The 17343-nt window shown below is 51.0% G+C and overlaps 1 long non-coding RNA gene across 3 annotated transcripts in view; it reads right to left on the reverse strand.

The window, feature by feature from the left end:
* Nucleotides 1-3761: 3761 nt before the first annotated feature.
* The window catches only part of LOC149119901 (uncharacterized), a 46041-nt gene continuing 32459 nt past the window's right edge, over nt 3762-17343 (reverse strand). For 2 of the 3 annotated variants that reach the window (XR_016227519.1, XR_016227518.1), the window contains exons 2-4: nt 6491-6679; nt 5368-5493; nt 3762-4411 (exon numbers count right to left, since the gene is read on the reverse strand). This is a non-coding gene — a long non-coding RNA (uncharacterized LOC149119901). Of the gene's footprint in view, nt 4412-5367; nt 5494-6490; nt 6680-11428; nt 11537-17343 lie in introns of those variants that run through there. The other variant, XR_016227517.1, reaches the window with a different exon arrangement.

Consider the following 17343-nt stretch of genomic DNA (forward strand, 5'->3'; position numbering starts at 1 on the left):
GCCTTAAGTAGATGCCATTGTCATATTAATGATTTTTAAATTATTTGTTTTTAAAAATTTGAGAGGCAGAGCTACAGAGATAGGGAGATGGAGAGACATCTGCTGCTTCACTCCCCAATTGGCCACAACAGCCAGAGCTGGGCCAATCTCAAGTCAGGAGCCAGGAGCTTCCTCCAGGTCTCCCACATGGCTGCAGGGGCCTGAGCACCTAGGCCATCTTCCACTGCCTTCCCAAACCATTAGCAGTGAGCTGGATCAGAAGTGGAACAGCTGGGACTCAAACCAGCACCCATATGGGATGCCAACCCTGTAGTTGGCAGCTAAAATAACTTTAAAAAAAAAATTACCAGAAAAACTGGTTAATAGAAACAATATAAAATGAATTCTGATACTAATAGCAAAGTATGTGGTGTGGGGTAAGTTTTTATTTTCTATGAGGTTATAATTGGCTCAAAATATGTTGCTCTATCCAAGTCTTGTGATAATCATAAATGGAAACCTATACTAGATACAATAAAGATAAGGCTAATCAGTATATCACTACAAAAAATCAAATCACAAAGATATCAAGGGGCTGGTGCTGTGGCGCAGTGGTTTAACGTCCTGGCCTGAAGAACCAGCATCCCATATGGGCGCTGGTTCTAGTCCTGGCTGCTCCTCTTCTGATCCAGCTCTCTGCTATGGCCTGGGAAAGCATAAGATGGCCGAAGTCCTTGGGCCCCTGCACCCATGCGGGAGACCCAGAAGAGGCTCCTGGTTCCAGATCGGCATAGCTCCGGCCATTGCGGCCAACTGGGGAGTGAACCAGCAGATCGAAGACCTCTCTCTATCTTTCCTCTGTGTAACTCTTTCAAATAAATCTTAAAGATATCAATAAAGATGACAAAATAACTACAAAACAGATTAAACTAAATGAAAATACAGCAGTCAAAACTCTGGGTTGACACTCAAGGGCATTGTGGATGGCGTCGTGAAAAGATGCGCACCCTGCCCTATGCACAGCAGTTTTGTTCAGTGAGCAAGTGCAAACAACCCAGATGTCCATCAGTGGGCAAATGGAAACAGAACATGTGGTTTAGACACAAAGTGCAATAATCAGCCTTTTAAGAAAAGGTGGGGGGGGGAGGAAATCCTGTCATTTGTGACATGAATGAACCCAGACGATCATATTTAAGATTTATTTGAAAGGCAGAGTCACAGAGAAGCAGAAGCAGAGAGGTCTTTTATCCACTGGTTCACTCCCTAGATGGCTGTAACAGCTGGAGCTGCGCTGATCCAAAGCCAGGAGCTTCTTTCCGGGTCTCCCACATGGGTGCAGGGGCCCAAGGACTTGGGGCATCTTCCACTGCTTTCCCAGTCCACAGCAGAGAGCTGGCTCAGAAGTGGAGCAGCCAGAACTTGAACCAGCATCCACATGGGATGCCGGCACTACGACAGCTTTACTCGCTATGCCACAGCACCAGCCCCAATAGAAGATAGTATTTTAAGTAAGATAAACCAGAAAGCACACATAAATGGACCAAACTTGCTCTGCCTCTGTGGCTTCCTGGGTTCTACTATTTCTCCATGTCCTCACCTGTTGGGTAGGGCTTCACTAAGCCATCGACTTGGAAAGCCCAAGACACAGCGGAATTCGTGCCATAGCATCAGCCTACTTAATCTACACCTGCTTCTGTAGCAAAAAGCCTTTAGAAGGATGATCCATGAACAGAAATCTGAGTTCTGGGGCTGGCGAGCCCAATCTAGGCACCAGGAGAGATACTGTCTCTTTGAAGAGTCTGCTTCCAAGATGGCACCTTGCCATGTGCCCCAGAGGAAACCAACACATCCCCACATGGCAGAAGGGCCCAGCTGGGACCCTGAGGTCCTTTTATAAGGTCATCAGTCCCGTTCATGAGGGTTCTTCATGATTTGATCCTCTCCTAAAGGCAGCCCCTCTTTGGAAAAAAAAAAAACTTGAAAATCAGAGTTACATGGAGAGGGAAGGAACAGAGGTCTTCCATCCACTGGTTCACTCCCCAAATGGCCACTACAGTCAGAGCTGGTCCAGACTGAAGCCAGGAGCTTCCTCCAGGCCTCCCACATGGGTGCAGGGGCCCACACGCTTGGGCCACCTTCCACTGTTTTCCCCAGGCACATTGGCAGGGAGCTGGATTAGAAGTGGAGCAACCAGGACTCAAACTGGCATCCATAGAATGTTGGCTCTATAGACAGCAGCTGAAGCCTCCAACACAGCGCCGGCCCCCAAGGCAGCCCCTCTTAAAATGCTTCACATTGGTGATCGACGCACTAAGTTTGGGGGATACCTTCGTACCACGGCACCAGTGGAAGTGGTTCCTTTTGATAACATGATCACAAACATACCCATGTTCACTAAGTGATCCATTCACTGTGGCTCCCTCAGCCGACTGCTTAACCTAGTCCTGTTTTAACCTCCAGCCTCATCAGCCCGTTCAGGCTTCCGTACCTGCATTTCCTCTGCTTAGGCTCCTGTTCCATGTCCTGTGACTCCCGGCCTCAGTGTTCAGGCACCGTTCCCGGGGCACCCACACATACGATGCTACCCCCCCTTCACCCCAGTGACCTTCCACTGCATCCTGTCCCCGTGCCTCTTGTCTGAAGTTGTCCTGCTTCTTGATGTAACTTGCCAATCGCCCGAGTCACCCATCTCAGTACAAGTTCCTAGAAACATGAGAACCACGCGTGTCTACCACCCCTGCCTCCAGCACTCAGCCCAGGGAAGGGCAGAGCCTCAAACACCTTCTGCATAAGTAAACGCACTATGCTGACAGCTTTCACACAAAAAAGAGGGGCTGGTGCTGTGGCGCAGTGGGTTAACACCCTGGCCTGAAGAACCAGCATCCCATATGGGCACCAGTTCTAGTCTTGGTTGTTCCTCTTCCAATCCAGCTCTCTGCTACGGCCTGGGAATGCAGAAGATGGCCCAAGTCCCTGGGCCCCTGCACCCACGTGAGAGACCTGGAAGAGACTCCTGGCTCCTGGATCAGCACAGCTCCAGCTATTACTGCCATCTGGGGAGTGAACCAGCAGATGGAAGACCTCTCTTTCTGTCTCTACTTCTAACTCTTTCAAATACATAAGTCTTAAAAAAAAGACCTTAGTTTTAAAAGTGAGGAACTGAAGTTTATCAAGATTAACTCAACCATTTTTACATGCTCACCCACCCCCAAAAAACAAATATGCAAACTGCAGAAAAAACAAAATGGAAAACCAGACAAAAGGGACACCTGTATCTAGAGATCCTTCACAAAAAGTCTCATTTGGGGCGGTGCTGTGGTACAGTGGGTTGAAGCCGTGGCCTGCAGCACTAGCATCCCATCTGGGCACTGGTTCAAGTCCCGGCTGCTCCATTTCCAATCCAGCTCTCTGCTAATGGCCTGGGAAAGCAAAGGATGGCCTAAGTCCCTGGGCCCCTGCACATGCCTGGGAGACCCAGAAGAAGCTCCTGGCTTCAGATCAGCTCAGCTCTGGCTGTTGCAGTCATGTGGGGAGTGAACCAGTGGATGGAAGCCTTCTCTCTTGCTCTACCTCTCTAACCCTTTCAAATAAAATAAGTTTAAGGAAGGATTTTTTTAAGTGTCTCATTTGTCCTCATACCAGGCATCTAGAACAGTCTAGGACACAGCAGAGGAACATCTAAGTTCAAGTTGAAGCCTCAAATCCCTGAGACCCGAGTACAGTTGACGTTGTAAGACAGAGACGAGCTTGAGATCATCCTTTATTTTGAAAGTTAAAATATTCTTTACAAGTCAGATCAGCTGGGCCCTGCCTCTCCCATCATGCCAGAACACCTCCTGCAACAAGGAGCTGGAGTCTCGGCCAGCGACTAGAAGCTACCCAGACACGTGCAAGTAAGGACACTGAACCACGGCACTTCCGCTGGCTGGCTGTGCGCGCACTATTGCACGGTGGAGCTCTGCACAGCTTTCAGCCCTCAGCGCTACGCAGTTTGTGGGTCTCCCCTCCCCCACCTGATCCAATGCTGTCCAGCTTAGCTTAGCCATGGTTTGGCTTCTAAAGCAGCGTTAATCCAGGGTGGTCATCCACATATCCAGAGCATTCAACAAGGATAGGATACTTCAACATTCTTCAGCTCGAGCACTGCCACACACCGTCTTATCTGTAGGAGGGGCAGTTTAGGAGGTCGTGGGAGATGACCACCCCGGGGTGGGGGCAGCAGCACAGGGCTGGCAGCAGGAACTCAGGTGGCAGCAGGAGCTCAAGACCACCCCCACCCAGCAGTCTCCAGGACGCAGGCATCATGTGGAGCAGGCTGTTGCTGCCCACGCCCACGTTCTGCAGGTGGGCAGTGTGAAGTCTGTAGGACAGATGGGTAATATCGGTGCCCAGAAGTCCACATCTTAAGGTCTCCAGTGGTCTCTGCATGTCACTAAGACAACACAAGTAGTTATTCCCAGGGAGCTGAGGCCAGCTCTTAGCTTGGTACAGCTCCATTGCCCCCCACACACCCTAAGATGACCATAGGAGACCATCTCCTCACTTCAAGAGGACTTCAGAGTCAGGTGCTCTCCCATACCTACCATGGATGCTACATACACATTACTGGGCCACTGCTACCCACGTGAGCCTCACTTCTGCCACGGAAGCTATGGAGGTCAAGCTTTGGAAAGATCTCTGCACACTAGGGCTGATCTGTTCCTAGGCAATGAGTTTGGGAAGATGCTCTACTCCCCCCCTTTGCACCCCTTTCCCCCCCAACTGCTAGCTTCCTAGTTGAGCAGAAGGCCTACTGGAGTTTCCACAAGCTCACCATTTGTGAGAGGGGTGCCTAGCCTAGCCGTGAAGACAGCAGCACTGCACAAATGCTGTGCTAGAGTTTGATTCCCAGCTCTGGCTTCCAACTCCAGAGCTCTGCTCATAGGGTTCCCTGGCTGTCCTGGATTGGGCAGTGTCACCACCCACCCCCAAGTGCATGTCCAACAGGAGTCTTTGAATGGAAATAGGGTCTTGGCAGATGTGATCAGGTCAAGGTGAGGTTAGACTAGAGGGTGGGTCCCTAGTCTGTTGACTGCAGTCCCTTAGAGACACAGACACACAGGGGAAGAAGCCATGTGGAAACAGAGGCAGACTACCTGGACATGCCAAGGAGTGCAAAGGATCACCAGCAAGCAGCAGGAGGTAGAACATCAAGCAACAACTCCTCCCCCGGAGCTTTTGGGGGGAGCACGGCCATGTCCACACCTTGACTTCCGACATCCAGCCTTCACTCACAAGGGAATACATTACCATGTTTTTCAGCCACCCAGCTTGGGATCCTATGATGGGACCCCTGGGAGTCTACTACACAGACCATTTCGTATTCAAACAACCCTCCCACGTGCTCACCTGGCAGCTGTGTGGCTGGCCCAAGAGACAGCAAAGCTTACGGAGGTAGTCCAGCTTATCCAGCCAGGAGAAGAAGGCCACAGGAGTTCCTGGAGATGCACCGTGGTGTGAGCAGGTTTGCTCCTGCTGGGGTGGGGGAGGGGGAAGGAGCCAGGTCAGGTCTGGCTGACCCTGCAGCCTGTGGCTGCCAACATCGGCTCCCCTTTCCCCAGGATCTTCACCACAGGGGGCACGGCACTCCATGAGCGAGCAGCTTCCTGCCCTGGAGGCATGGAGACCCTCCCCGGGCATGGAGGAGACAGGACAGGAAGTGGCGACTTCCTGTCAGAGCAGGAGACCATGCCCCTCTGCCCTTGAAGATGAGAGCAAGGCAAGAGTCCCCCAGCTCTGGGACCCATGGAGGCTCCGCCTTTGGATTCTTTACTAGCCTGGCCTTGGCCACCACCGAGGCAGGCCCTGCCTTGGCTAGTGCGTGTGCATGTGCATATGCGTGTGCAAGACACAAAAGGGATGAGAGATCTCCCAGCACATCTCCCTCCTGGGTAAAGCCCAGCACCCTCAGCTTTGGCCTTCTGTGAAGATGGGCAAGGGTACAGGCTCCTTCAAGCAGCCGCAGCCCTGGGATGCAGCAGGCCTTTGGTCCCCGTCCCTCCACAGGCCACCAGCTGCCCCACCCCACCTGCCACCCCAGGCACTGGGTTTGTCCACACAATGCTTCCCTGCAGGCCTCTCGTCCCTTCTCACACGCAGCCCTTTGTCAGAGGGCCGTCCCCACTCCTGCCCACCTCAGGCAGACCTGACCTACACCCAACAGGTGCATGTCCACGGAGGCCCCCCCACCCCCGGGTGACTCCCACTGACTGTGCCTCTGCCCGCACCTCCCCCTGCTCCAGCCTTACCTGGGTGAGCACACTGACTGTGCCTCTGCCCGCACCTCCCCCTGCTCCAGCCTTACCTGGGTGAGCACACTGACTGTGCCTCTGCCCGCACCTCCCCCTGCTCCAGCCTTACCTGGGTGAGCACACTGACTGTGCCTCTGCCCGCACCTCCCCCTGCTCCAGCCTTACCTGGGTGAGCACACTGACTGTGCCTCTGCCCGCACCTCCCCCTGCTCCAGCCTTACCTGGGTGAGCAGCGGGACCACAACTCCCGAGCCATAGCTACTCGATGATGCCAGCTGGAGGCAAGGAGAGGGCCAGGCCTGTGCCATCACTGTCCATCTTCGAGCAGCCGTCATCGAGGGCAGGGTCAGGAAGAGGGAGCTCTCCAGGGACAGGACACAGCCGAGTCCTCAGCACTCACAGGCTCCACACTGCAAGATACAAGACACCGAGAGGGGGACTGGTCTGTGCATCTCCACCAACCCGAGAACAAGACAGGGGAACCCTCAAGCAATCCCACACCGCTCAGCCTCTTCCCATGTCACGCAAGGGCAGCCCAGGCCTCCCCGCTGACAGCAACATCCTCACCACCCACCCCTGCTCATGCCTCGAGCAGAGACCCACAGCTCCCTTTCTGCCCAAGAGAAGCCACAGGGGCTTCTTCCAGTCCTGGACACTCGGGGGCTGGCAGGAAGACAGGCATCTCAGCATATCCGCTGTTCCTTAACAGGTCTAAGCAGAGATAGCTTGTGTCCCCTCCCAACCCCCCCCCCCGGGAATGCCCATCAGCACATGCACAGGTTCAGGAGCCGGAGAGAAGGTGGACTGAGGGCTTAACTTCTGTGCAGACCGCAGCTCAGAGCTCAGCTTGTAAGGGGACAGGGAAGCCACCAAGAATCAAACCAGGCAGGTGGCCCAGGCATGGCCCCAGGAAAGTGGACTGATGGGCGAGGCCCAGCTTCCTTTCCCAGCCAGGAATCCAAGCCTCTCAGCACAATGGCCCTCAGCCCAGGAGTCTGCCAGGTGACAGACCAGGAGCCTAAGTGCATCGACTTGGGAGATTTCTCACAGCGAACAGCCAGGCACAAAGGCTACACTCTACAGCGCTATCTGCAACTGCTTAGGCACCGCCTTCCCACTGCCTGTCCTTAAATGCACGGAGCTAAGGAGCTAAGGTGCACACCCTCGTGGCTGGGGCCGCCTTGCGGTGCAGTGGGCTAAGCTGCCGCCAGCTCGTTCCCCACCTCAGAGTGCTCCAGACCCAGTGCCCTCAGGTCACATTCCATGTGCACAGTTGAGTGAATCACTGGCCACAGGCAACTAAACTCCACTTCCAGCCTCGCCCTGCTCCCCGGGAGGTCAGGGGGTGGAGCTCTAGTCCTGTAGCTGGTTGCTCTGGCAACAGCTTTCCCAGTGGCCACACCAGGCTAGACTGAGGTGTGGTTATAGAGGCTTATTGCCAATAAAGGGTTCTATTCACCTTACTTGTGCCTGAGTGACCTCAGCAATGGGGGGTGGTGGATGGGTAAAGAAAATTTAACAGGTGCTCCTATGCCCTCATCACTTAGGAAACCACAAGGGCTCCAGGGGTTCTGGCCAGGAGGCAGGGATGGAGACCAAAATATCTTCCTTCTATGTTGATGGATGTTTAGACAGGCAAATGGTAAACAGTCAGAGAAAAATACTGTGGCTGTTATTCAACTTAATGGACTGATATGAGGGTAAGAGGAATGGTGTGTCAATGAAGAGGTAAAATGGATAATCCCAGGGACTGGCGTAGTGGGTTAAGCTGTGGCCTGCAACACTAATGTCCCATATGGGTACCGGCTTGAGTCCTGGCTGCTCCACTTCCCATCCAGCTCCCTGCTCCTGTGCCCAGGAGAGCAACAGAGGCTCAAGTGCTAGGGCTCCTGCCACCTCCACAGGGACCTGGACAGAGTTCCAGGATTCGGGCTCCAACTTTGACCAGCCCTGGCTGTTGCAGGCATTTGGGGAATGAACCAGCAGATGGAAGACTTGTCTTCCCAACTCTGCATTTCAAACAGATAAAACATCTCTTAAATAAATGGATAATCCTGTTTCAGGACAGGAAAAAGCAGGAAATTGGCATCAACAAACCTAGGGGGGAAAAACATGGACTTAACAGTGTGCATCATGTGGAGACCAGGTAGTAACACAGAAGTTAGTATAAGACCAACAACTTGTGCCAAGAAGCCACTACCACTTGGAGTGGGAATGGGGGTGGCAGATGGACTACTTTCATTACCATCCTATCCCACGGTACTACTTATGGCTTTTAAAATAAAAAAGGAAAACACAGCCCCCTACTGCCTATCTGCTTCTGCCACAGCACAGGCTGTTGAGAGGTAGTGAGATAGACCCCGGGACAGGATCTCATCTTGCTGGACCACCAACCAAACACAAAGCAAGGAGCAAGGGTGCACCAGTCACCGCTGACTGGAGATAACAGGGGCCAAGGGTGAGTGAGCGGGGCGGGAGTGGGGGTCAGCTCCGAGCTGGGATCCCAGGATCGGGATGCGAGCTTCCACCCTCACGGGATCAGCAGCCAAGAAGTGGAACTAACAGCACAGCCCACTACTTAAAGAAAATGACCCGGGGCCGACATCATGGCACTGAAGGTTAAGCTGCCACCTGTGATGCCTGCATGCCATATAGGCGCCCATTGGAGACCCAGCTGCTCCACTTCTGAACCAGCTCCCTGCTAAAGTGCCCAGGACAGCCGAAGATGGCCCAAAAGCCTGGGCCCCTGCCACCCACGTGGGAGACCCAGAAGCAGCTCCAGGCTCCTGGATCTGACTTGGCACAGCCCAGCCTTCACGGACATTTGGGGAGTGACCCAGCAGATGGCAGACCTCTCCCTAACTCAGCCTTTCAAATACATCTGTAAAAATAAGTGGCCCAATCCTGTTTTGATGCTGGTTAAAACCAACCAGATGTCCTTGAACGTGGACACGAGTTGGCTCGAGACCATCTAGCGGTGAATGCGCCGTAGTAGCCGGACCCAGCTGAGGCTGAAGGGCCCCATGCCCGAGCAGCAGCCTCATCTAACTCACCTAACACAGGAAGCCCGAACCCCTCACTGTTCATTCTCCACCCTCAACTGAGCGAGAAACTCGTGTTACCTCAATAACTCCGTGGGCATATGCAACCACCACCCTTTGAATAGACATCATCCATCCCAGAACTTCATGAGTAGGTAGAAGTTCCCTGAAAACAAGCCCTGTAAGTGGTAGCTCTTGGCTGCTCCGGTTTTTGGTCACAAGATACCCTTGCTCCTGGCTTAGTTGACCGAGATGGTTCTGAGCATCTTCATTAGCATTAACAGTGTACAAGGGGCCAGCACTGTGGTGTAGCTGGTAAAGCTGCCGCCTGCCACGCTGGCATCCCACATGGGCACCAGTTTGAGTCCTGGCTGCTCCACTTCTGATCCCACTCTCTGCTATGGCCTGGGAAAGCAGAAGATGGCCCAAGTCCTTGGGCCCCTGCACCTGCATGGGAGACCTAGACAAAGCTCCTGGCTTTGGATCGGCGCAGCTCCAGCCATTGCAGCCAGCTGGGGAGTGAACCAGCAGATGGAAGCCCTCTCTCTGCCTCTCCTTTCTGTATAACTCTTTCATGTAAATAAAAAAATCTTTAAAATAAGGGAGGGGGAGGGGACCCACAGGCTAGGAAGAGACGTTTTCAGTGGCTGTAGTTGACGTACAAACACAATTAAGAATTATGTTAACCACGAGAAAGATACCCCAGAAGTGGGATTTTCCCCTGACGAGCAAAGTGTATCAATGGACAATTCAGAGAGGGAGTCACTGTGTCCTCACTTGATCTGGAACTTAGTTCTGGAATCCAGGCACTCAAGAGAGCATGGGGAAGACGGTAAACATGGCCGAGTTCATCCAAGCAAGTGTAGTCTTAGGAACAGCAGCAAGGGGACTTTCGGGCCACGTGAAACCCATCCGTGTAGCTAAGGTGCTTACTGATGTCAGGCTCCTGCCCTCCCAGAAGCCGGGAGGTGGGGGCCCTTCCTCCAGGTGTTGGCTGTAGCCGTGAACCTGCTTGGCCATCTTGAGTCTTCTCAGCAGGCAGATGAAGGCTGCAGCCTACAGTTGTTAGGACCCTTCGCATTGTTCAAGTCGGCTGGAGGCCTGGTTGAAGAGGGCTCAGGGGAGCCCGGTAGGGAGTTTGGTCAAGGAATCTGCCAATGCATACCAGCAACAGCCTATTAGTCAGTAGTGGTAGAGGGGTGGGTATTTGGTGCAGCCTCCATAGACCCCCCAAATCCCATATGGGAGCACCTGGGCTTCAGTCCCAGCTCCGCTCCCAATTCCAGCGTCCTGCGGACCTGCACTTGGGAAGCAGCAGGCGATGGCTCTAGTCCCTGGGTCCCTGCCACCCACGTCAGAGACCCAGGTGGAGTCAGGGGCTCCTGGCCCAGCTTCAGCTGTTGCAGGCATTTGGGGAGTCAATCAGGGATAGGAGCTCACTGTGTCTGCCTTTCAAATAACATGGAAATAAGTGGTGAGGAGAACCAAGTATACTCCTGTGCTCCATCACAGCCTTAATGGTGTATGAGCAGTACCTGCAGGAGGAACGGAGCTTCAACCTGGAGACAGCATGGACACACAATGGACGGCAGAAGCAAAGGGCAAAAAACACACGCAGAATCTTCAGGAATTGGGTTTTAACATCTGCAGCTTTAGACTATCAAGCTAGTTACAGTTCAGGCCATACTTTGGAGTACCAGTCAGAATATAGTTATCTCACCAGCGTTTAAAAACAACCTAAAGCAGGGCCAGCTCTGTGGCACAGCAGGTAAAGCTGCCGCCTGCAGTACTGGCGTCCCACAAAGGTGCCGGTTTGAGTCCCAGCTGCTCCACTTCCAGTCCAGCTCCCTGCTAATGCACCTGGGAAAGCAGTAGAAGATGGTCCAAGTGCGTGGGCCTCTGTACCCATGTGGGAGACCAAGAAGCTCCTGGCTCTGGCCTGGCCCAGCCCCAGCCCCAGTCATTGGGGCCATTTGGGGAGTGAACCAGCATGATGGAAGAGCTCTCTGCCTCTCTGTAATGCTGCCTTTCAAATAAGTCTTAAAGCAGGCAAACCAAGCAAGAACAAAGGACTGAGATGAAGTGGACCTAGATTCAAAGGCAAGAAGCAGAACCTACCTACAGCCCTGCAGCGTGACACCTCGAGCCCTGAGCCACGCTGGCACCAAGCAGAGGATGGTGGGAAAGCTGCCGCACCTATTGTCGCCCCCACCTCCCTGTGCTTATGAAGGAGCTGCCGAGGCCTCTCATTGGTCACACTGACTAGGTGCCCGCCCCCAGGCCAATCAGCTCTGAGCTGGTGTGGGGCTGACGTAATGCCCCCAGTAGCTCCCTGCACTACCTTTTTTTTTTAAATTGTCTCCCACGTCGCATATCAGGGCTCAATCCACGGTGTCTTCTCCAGTTTGTCGATGTTGCCTTGGCCAACAAAGCAGTCAGTCTGTTTTCCCACCAGACTCGGTTCCCAGAATCCCCCCATTGACTGCACCTTTTTATGTTTCTGTCTTGTGTGCTTGCTTTTTGTGGTTTTTCTGGAAGGTTTTCCCCAGAAATCCACCCAACCACACACACACACACACAGACCCTTTTCTTCCTTAATTTACATTTTGGAGAGAGGCACTTGTTTCCCTCATCCCCTGCTCTGGCTGCTGTCAATGCCCTCTGGCCATAGAACACCAACCCCTCCAAGCCTCTTCTCTCGGCAGATTTTTTTTAAGGTTTATTAAAACAGATTTAGAGAAGCCAGGAGCCAGGATTCCATCCAGGTCTCCCACATGGGTAACAGCGCCCAAGTACTTGAGCCATCTACCCTTGGCTTTCCCAGCACCTAGAATGTTGTTTTTTTAATAGTATCCTGTAGATTCCCAACAATATTTTTTAGATTTCTAATTTCCTCTTCTTTTCTTTGGTTTGACTGTATCCTTTCCTGTTCTCTGTCTTCTAAGTCCGATATTCTCTCTTCTGCTTCACCCATTCTGTTTTTAAGGCTCTCTAATGTGTTTGTCATTTGATCTATTGAGCTCTTCATTTCATTTTGATTTCTCTTCACTATCACAATTTCCTGTTCTACTAGTTTCTGCGTTTCATTTTGATTCTTCCTTAAAATTTCATTTTCACGAGAGAGATTTTCAATCCTGTCCAATAAGGATTTCTGTAGTTCAAGGATTTGCTTCTGAAAACTTCTAAATGTTCTTGTCATAAATTTTTTGAAATCCGTATCTTGCATTTCTTCTATCTCATCATCTTCATACTCTTGGCTTGGGGTGTTTTGCTTATTTGGAGGCATCATAGTGTCATCGTTGATCTTGCTCCCTCTATTTCTGTGTTTATTGCTTGGCATGGTTAATTCTTTTTCCCTCACTGTGAGTTTTTTTTTATACTATGTCTGTGTGTTAAGTGGACTGCCTGCTGTTGGAGGAGCCTTGGAGGCTTGAGATGGGTGTGGCCTGAGAGCTCTGCTTGGTTCTTCCGGGTTACAGGTGTGCAAAGGTGACACCCTGAGGTTATGCGTGGTAAATCTCTCCTTATTTATTTATTTATTTATTCATTTATTTATTTGATTTGATTTGATTTTTTATTCAGGAGGTAAGTAATACTGCAAGGCTGAGTAGAATTGATGGTATTTAGTTTCCGATCTCTGGCTTCTACCCAAAGAGTCTGTGCAGGCTCGGTTTCTCCTGCGGACTCCCACTGGGTTGCCTAGGCTACTGAATTGTAGCCTTAACTCTCCCCTTTTATTATGTATATCCCAAGTGGGGCTTGCTCTTTGTCTCTTGCTTGCCTTTGCAAGGTTGGTGGAGAGAGAAACTTGTCTGTACCAGTACCCCCACCCCAACCTTTTTTTTCCCCTTCTCTCCTGTAATCAGTCTAGTGAACTTTCCTGCTTCAAGCCCGCTTCCCTCTAAAATTCGGTCCGCCGTTTCCCCGCCAATGTCTCCGGTTACTGAGCTCACCTCCCCTTCCAGCGCCGATGTGTGGACTCGGAGCCCTGGGCATCCCTCCTCTGCCCTCTGGTGTCTGTGTCACATCCACTCCCCTTTGCGCACTGGCGCGCAGACTCTGTGGCTCCCGCGGCTCGGCTTCCGCGCGGTGGGTGACTCTGCTCTCCCAGTAAGTCCTCTGAGTCACAGCCACTAGATCCGGAAGTTTCCTCTGCAATTTTTTCCTGATCCTTTTTCTAAGGCTACCATAACTCCGCTTTTATTAAACTAAATTTTCCTGGACTATCGGTGCGTGCCCTCACTATTCCGCCATCTTGGCTCTGCCCCCCAATACAGGAATTTTTAAGCAAAGTAAAATGAATAGTTCCTTGCCAGTGTACAGAACAAAGTCCTTACATCACAGCAACTTCCCCTTGTTGACTTGCACATTTCATTCAGTCTATATCTACCCAGTGACCACTCTGCGCTAGACACAGCAGTGGGTTTTGAAGTACAGAGACAGGCAAAACACGATTATCACCCTCAAGGTACTTCCAGGTAATAAGGAAACAGACAAAACAATAATTACTGTTAGGGTCCGAAAACGCCCACCACCAGAGGAACGACTCCAAGAGACTTTCTCTCATGCAACCAGCAAAGGGTTAAAGATTTATTGATCCAACATGTTGGGGCTCTCTGAACATACAAGGACAGAGGAGCAGTGAGGAACTACAGCATAGAGTTTATAAAGGCAAAAACCGCAAAATCGGGAGGGGGAGAGAATACACGGTTGCTAGCATCTTACAATCAGCAATTATGATCTTAACACATAGACAAGTCACATCTTCATTATCAGCCCAGGTAACCCAGGTGCAACCTTTCTACTTTTAAGCTTGAGCAATCATGCTAGGGGGTTTTTGTGCTCTGCCAAGGGTGATTTAGTGCACTGCTATTGTCCGACTATTTGAGATCATAGTTTCAGACCAGAGTCTCACGGTGGGGGGTGCTTTCCCAGAATGCAGTCTCAAGTGCTCCAAAATGGAGTCCCTACTGTCAAGGGGCTACTTCATTACCACACAATGGGATAAATCTGACAAAATAGTTTCTTAAAAGTTTTATGGCTTCAGGGGTGGGAGTTGTGGAACAGTGCGCTAAACCACTGCTTATGATGCCAGCATACCATAACTGGAGTTCCAGTTCAAGTCCCAGCTACTCTCTACCCATCAGCTTCCTGCTAATTTGTCATGGGAGGCAGAGGATGATGGCTCAAGTACTTGAGATCCCGCCACTTATACAGGAGACCCCGATGGAGTTCTTGGCTCCTGGCTTCAGCCTGGCCTGGCCCTGGCTGTTGTAGCCATATGAGGCATGAATCAGCAGTTAGCTCTCTCCTCTCTGTCCTTCTCTGTCACTCTGCATTTCAAATTAATATGTTTTTTTAAAAAGTTTTATTTATTAGAAAACCAGAGTTACAGAGAGGGAAATCTTCAATCTGCTAGTTCACTCCCCAGATGGCTGCAAGGGCCAGGCTAGGCCATGCCGAAGCCAGGAGCCAGAAACTCCATTGCAGTCTTCTATGCAGGTAGCAGAGGCCCAAACACTTGGGCCACCTTCTGCTGCTTTCCCAGGCACATTTAGCAGGGAGCTGGATTGGAAGTGCAGCAGTCAGATCTTAAAGCAGCATCCATATAGGATGCCTGCATCACAGGCAGCAGCTTTACCTGCTATGCCACAGCGCCAGCCACAATAAACAAATTTATTTATTTGAAAAGTAGAGTGACAGAAAGAGAGACAGAGATCTTCCATCTGCTGATTCACTTCCCAAATGGCCACAAACAGCCAAGGCCAGGCCAGGCTGAAGCTGGGAGCCTAGAATTCCAACCTGGTCTCCCAGGTGGGTGCAGGGGTCCAAGGATTTGGGCCATCTACTGCTGCTTCCCCAGGTTCATTAGCAGAGAGCTGGATTAGGAGTAGAGGTGCTAGGATGCAAACCAACACCCATATGGGATGCTGGCACTACAGGTGGTGGCTTAACCCTCTGGGTCACAATGCTGGTCCCACAAATAACTAAATAAATCTTTAAAAAAAGTGGTATGGCTTTCCAGATAAAGGAAAATCATAAAATCATAGGGAAGCTTTTTGAAAACACTGAATTGGGACCAGTGTTATGATGTCAGCATCCCATATCACAGGACTGGCTTGAGTCCTGGAGCCCAGCTCCCTAATGTGCCTGGGAAAGCAGTGGATGATGGCCCAAGTGCTTGGGCCCCTGCCACCCATGTGGGAGACCAGATGGAGTTCCTTGCCCCTATCATAGCCAACTGGGGAGTGAACAAGTGGAAGGAAGATCTCTGTCTCTCCCTCTCCCCGTCTCTCTGCCTTTTGAATGAATGAATGAATGAATCTTAAAAACAACAAGAACACTGACTTGGATCTTGCAGGACAGGCCTGAGGCTGTGAAGAAGAGTAGTGTAAGCACTACCGGTACACAAGCGGGGGTGGAACGGTACGGGGTGAGCAGTGGATACTCAGAGGCCTCCTGTACCACACACAGGAGCTGACTTTACCCCACAGGTGACGGAGACCTCTGGGACTTTCAGCACTAAACTCCCAAGGTTATCTTGCATTACTTTGCAGGTCTTTTCTAACCTTTCTCCCCTTAAAAGAAATATAAAGACACATATCAATTTGGCCCTGTTTCTTTCAATGGCATAAAACATTCTAGATATAGGTGAAATCCCACTCACTCCTGTTAGCCCCATCCACTTCCTCCCCCTCTCATAGGTAATGCTAAGATGAATGTGCAAAATTCCCCTGCAGATTCTATAAGTATATTATTTCTATGTTTAATTTTTTAAAAAAATATTTATTTATTTATTTATCTGAAAGGCAGACTTAGAGAGAGAGCTAAGGAGACGCAGAGAGAGAGAGAGGTCTTCCATCCAATGGTTCACTCCCCACATGGTCGCAATGGCCAGAGCTGTGCTGATCTGAAGCCAGGAGCCAGGAGCTTCTTTCGGGTCTCCCACACAGGTACAGGGGCCCAAGGACTTGGGCCATCCTCCACTGCTGTCCCAGGCCATAGCAGAGAGCTGGATCGGAAGTGGAGCAGCCGGACCTCGAACCAGTGCCCATATGGGATGCCGGCACTGCAAGTGGCGGCTTTACCTGCTACACCACAGCGCCGACCCCTAATTTTTTAACTCCTGGTTTCCTCCCAGGTAAGATGAAGGCAATAGCTACTCCTCCCTGTACAATTTGGGACATGCTCAAGCAAACTTGCCCCAAATGGTAGAGTTAGAAACATACCAGGGGATTCCAATTCAATCCCATCAAGGTGGCCTGTACCAATGCCATCTCATTAGTCTAAGTGATCAATTTCAGTTCCCAATTGATCATAATGAAAGGACTAAAAGTCAAAGGGATCACATAAACAAGTCTAGTGCCTGCTAATACTAACCGATAGAATAAATAAAGGGGAGAGCGATCCAACATGGGAAGCGAGATACACAGCAGACTCATAGAATGGCAGATGTCCTAAACAGCACTCTGGCCTCAGAATCAGCCCTAAAGGCATTCTGATCTGGCTGAAAAGCCCATGAGAGTATTTCAAGCATGGAAAGCCAAGACACTCTGGCAAAAAAAAAAAAAAAAAAAAAAAAAAAAAAAACCCTAAATGAAAAATCTCTATGAGATCCCAGTGGAAAGAACAGGTCTTCAAAGAAGAAGGTACCTTTCTCTGAAGGGAGGAGAGAACTTCCGCTTTGACTATGACCTTGTCTCCTATCAGAATGGAAGGATAGCAACCAAGTCAATGAAATGTTGATTAATTTAATTATATACAGTACTGCCCAGACAGTACTGCCTTCCCCTCTCCTCCCTCTTCTGCCCCTTAATCTACGCGTGGCAAGGGACGGCTACTTATATGCCACGTGGCACCGGGAGCTGTCAGGCCCTTGCCCCATCTCAGGCCAGCTTCACCTATGTGCGTGGGAAATACACACCAGATACTCTTTGAAGCATCCGTTGCATACATCAATCTCCTTAAATACAACGAAGACTCCAGGAAGTAGAAGACAGCCAAAAACCAAGGGACACAAATTGTCTAAGGTG

The sequence above is a fragment of the Oryctolagus cuniculus genome, chromosome 21 (assembly GCF_051225735.1).
Source record: "Oryctolagus cuniculus isolate XC-2025 breed Fujian yellow rabbit chromosome 21, ASM5122573v1, whole genome shotgun sequence".
NCBI classification, from domain to species: Eukaryota; Metazoa; Chordata; class Mammalia; order Lagomorpha; family Leporidae; genus Oryctolagus; species Oryctolagus cuniculus.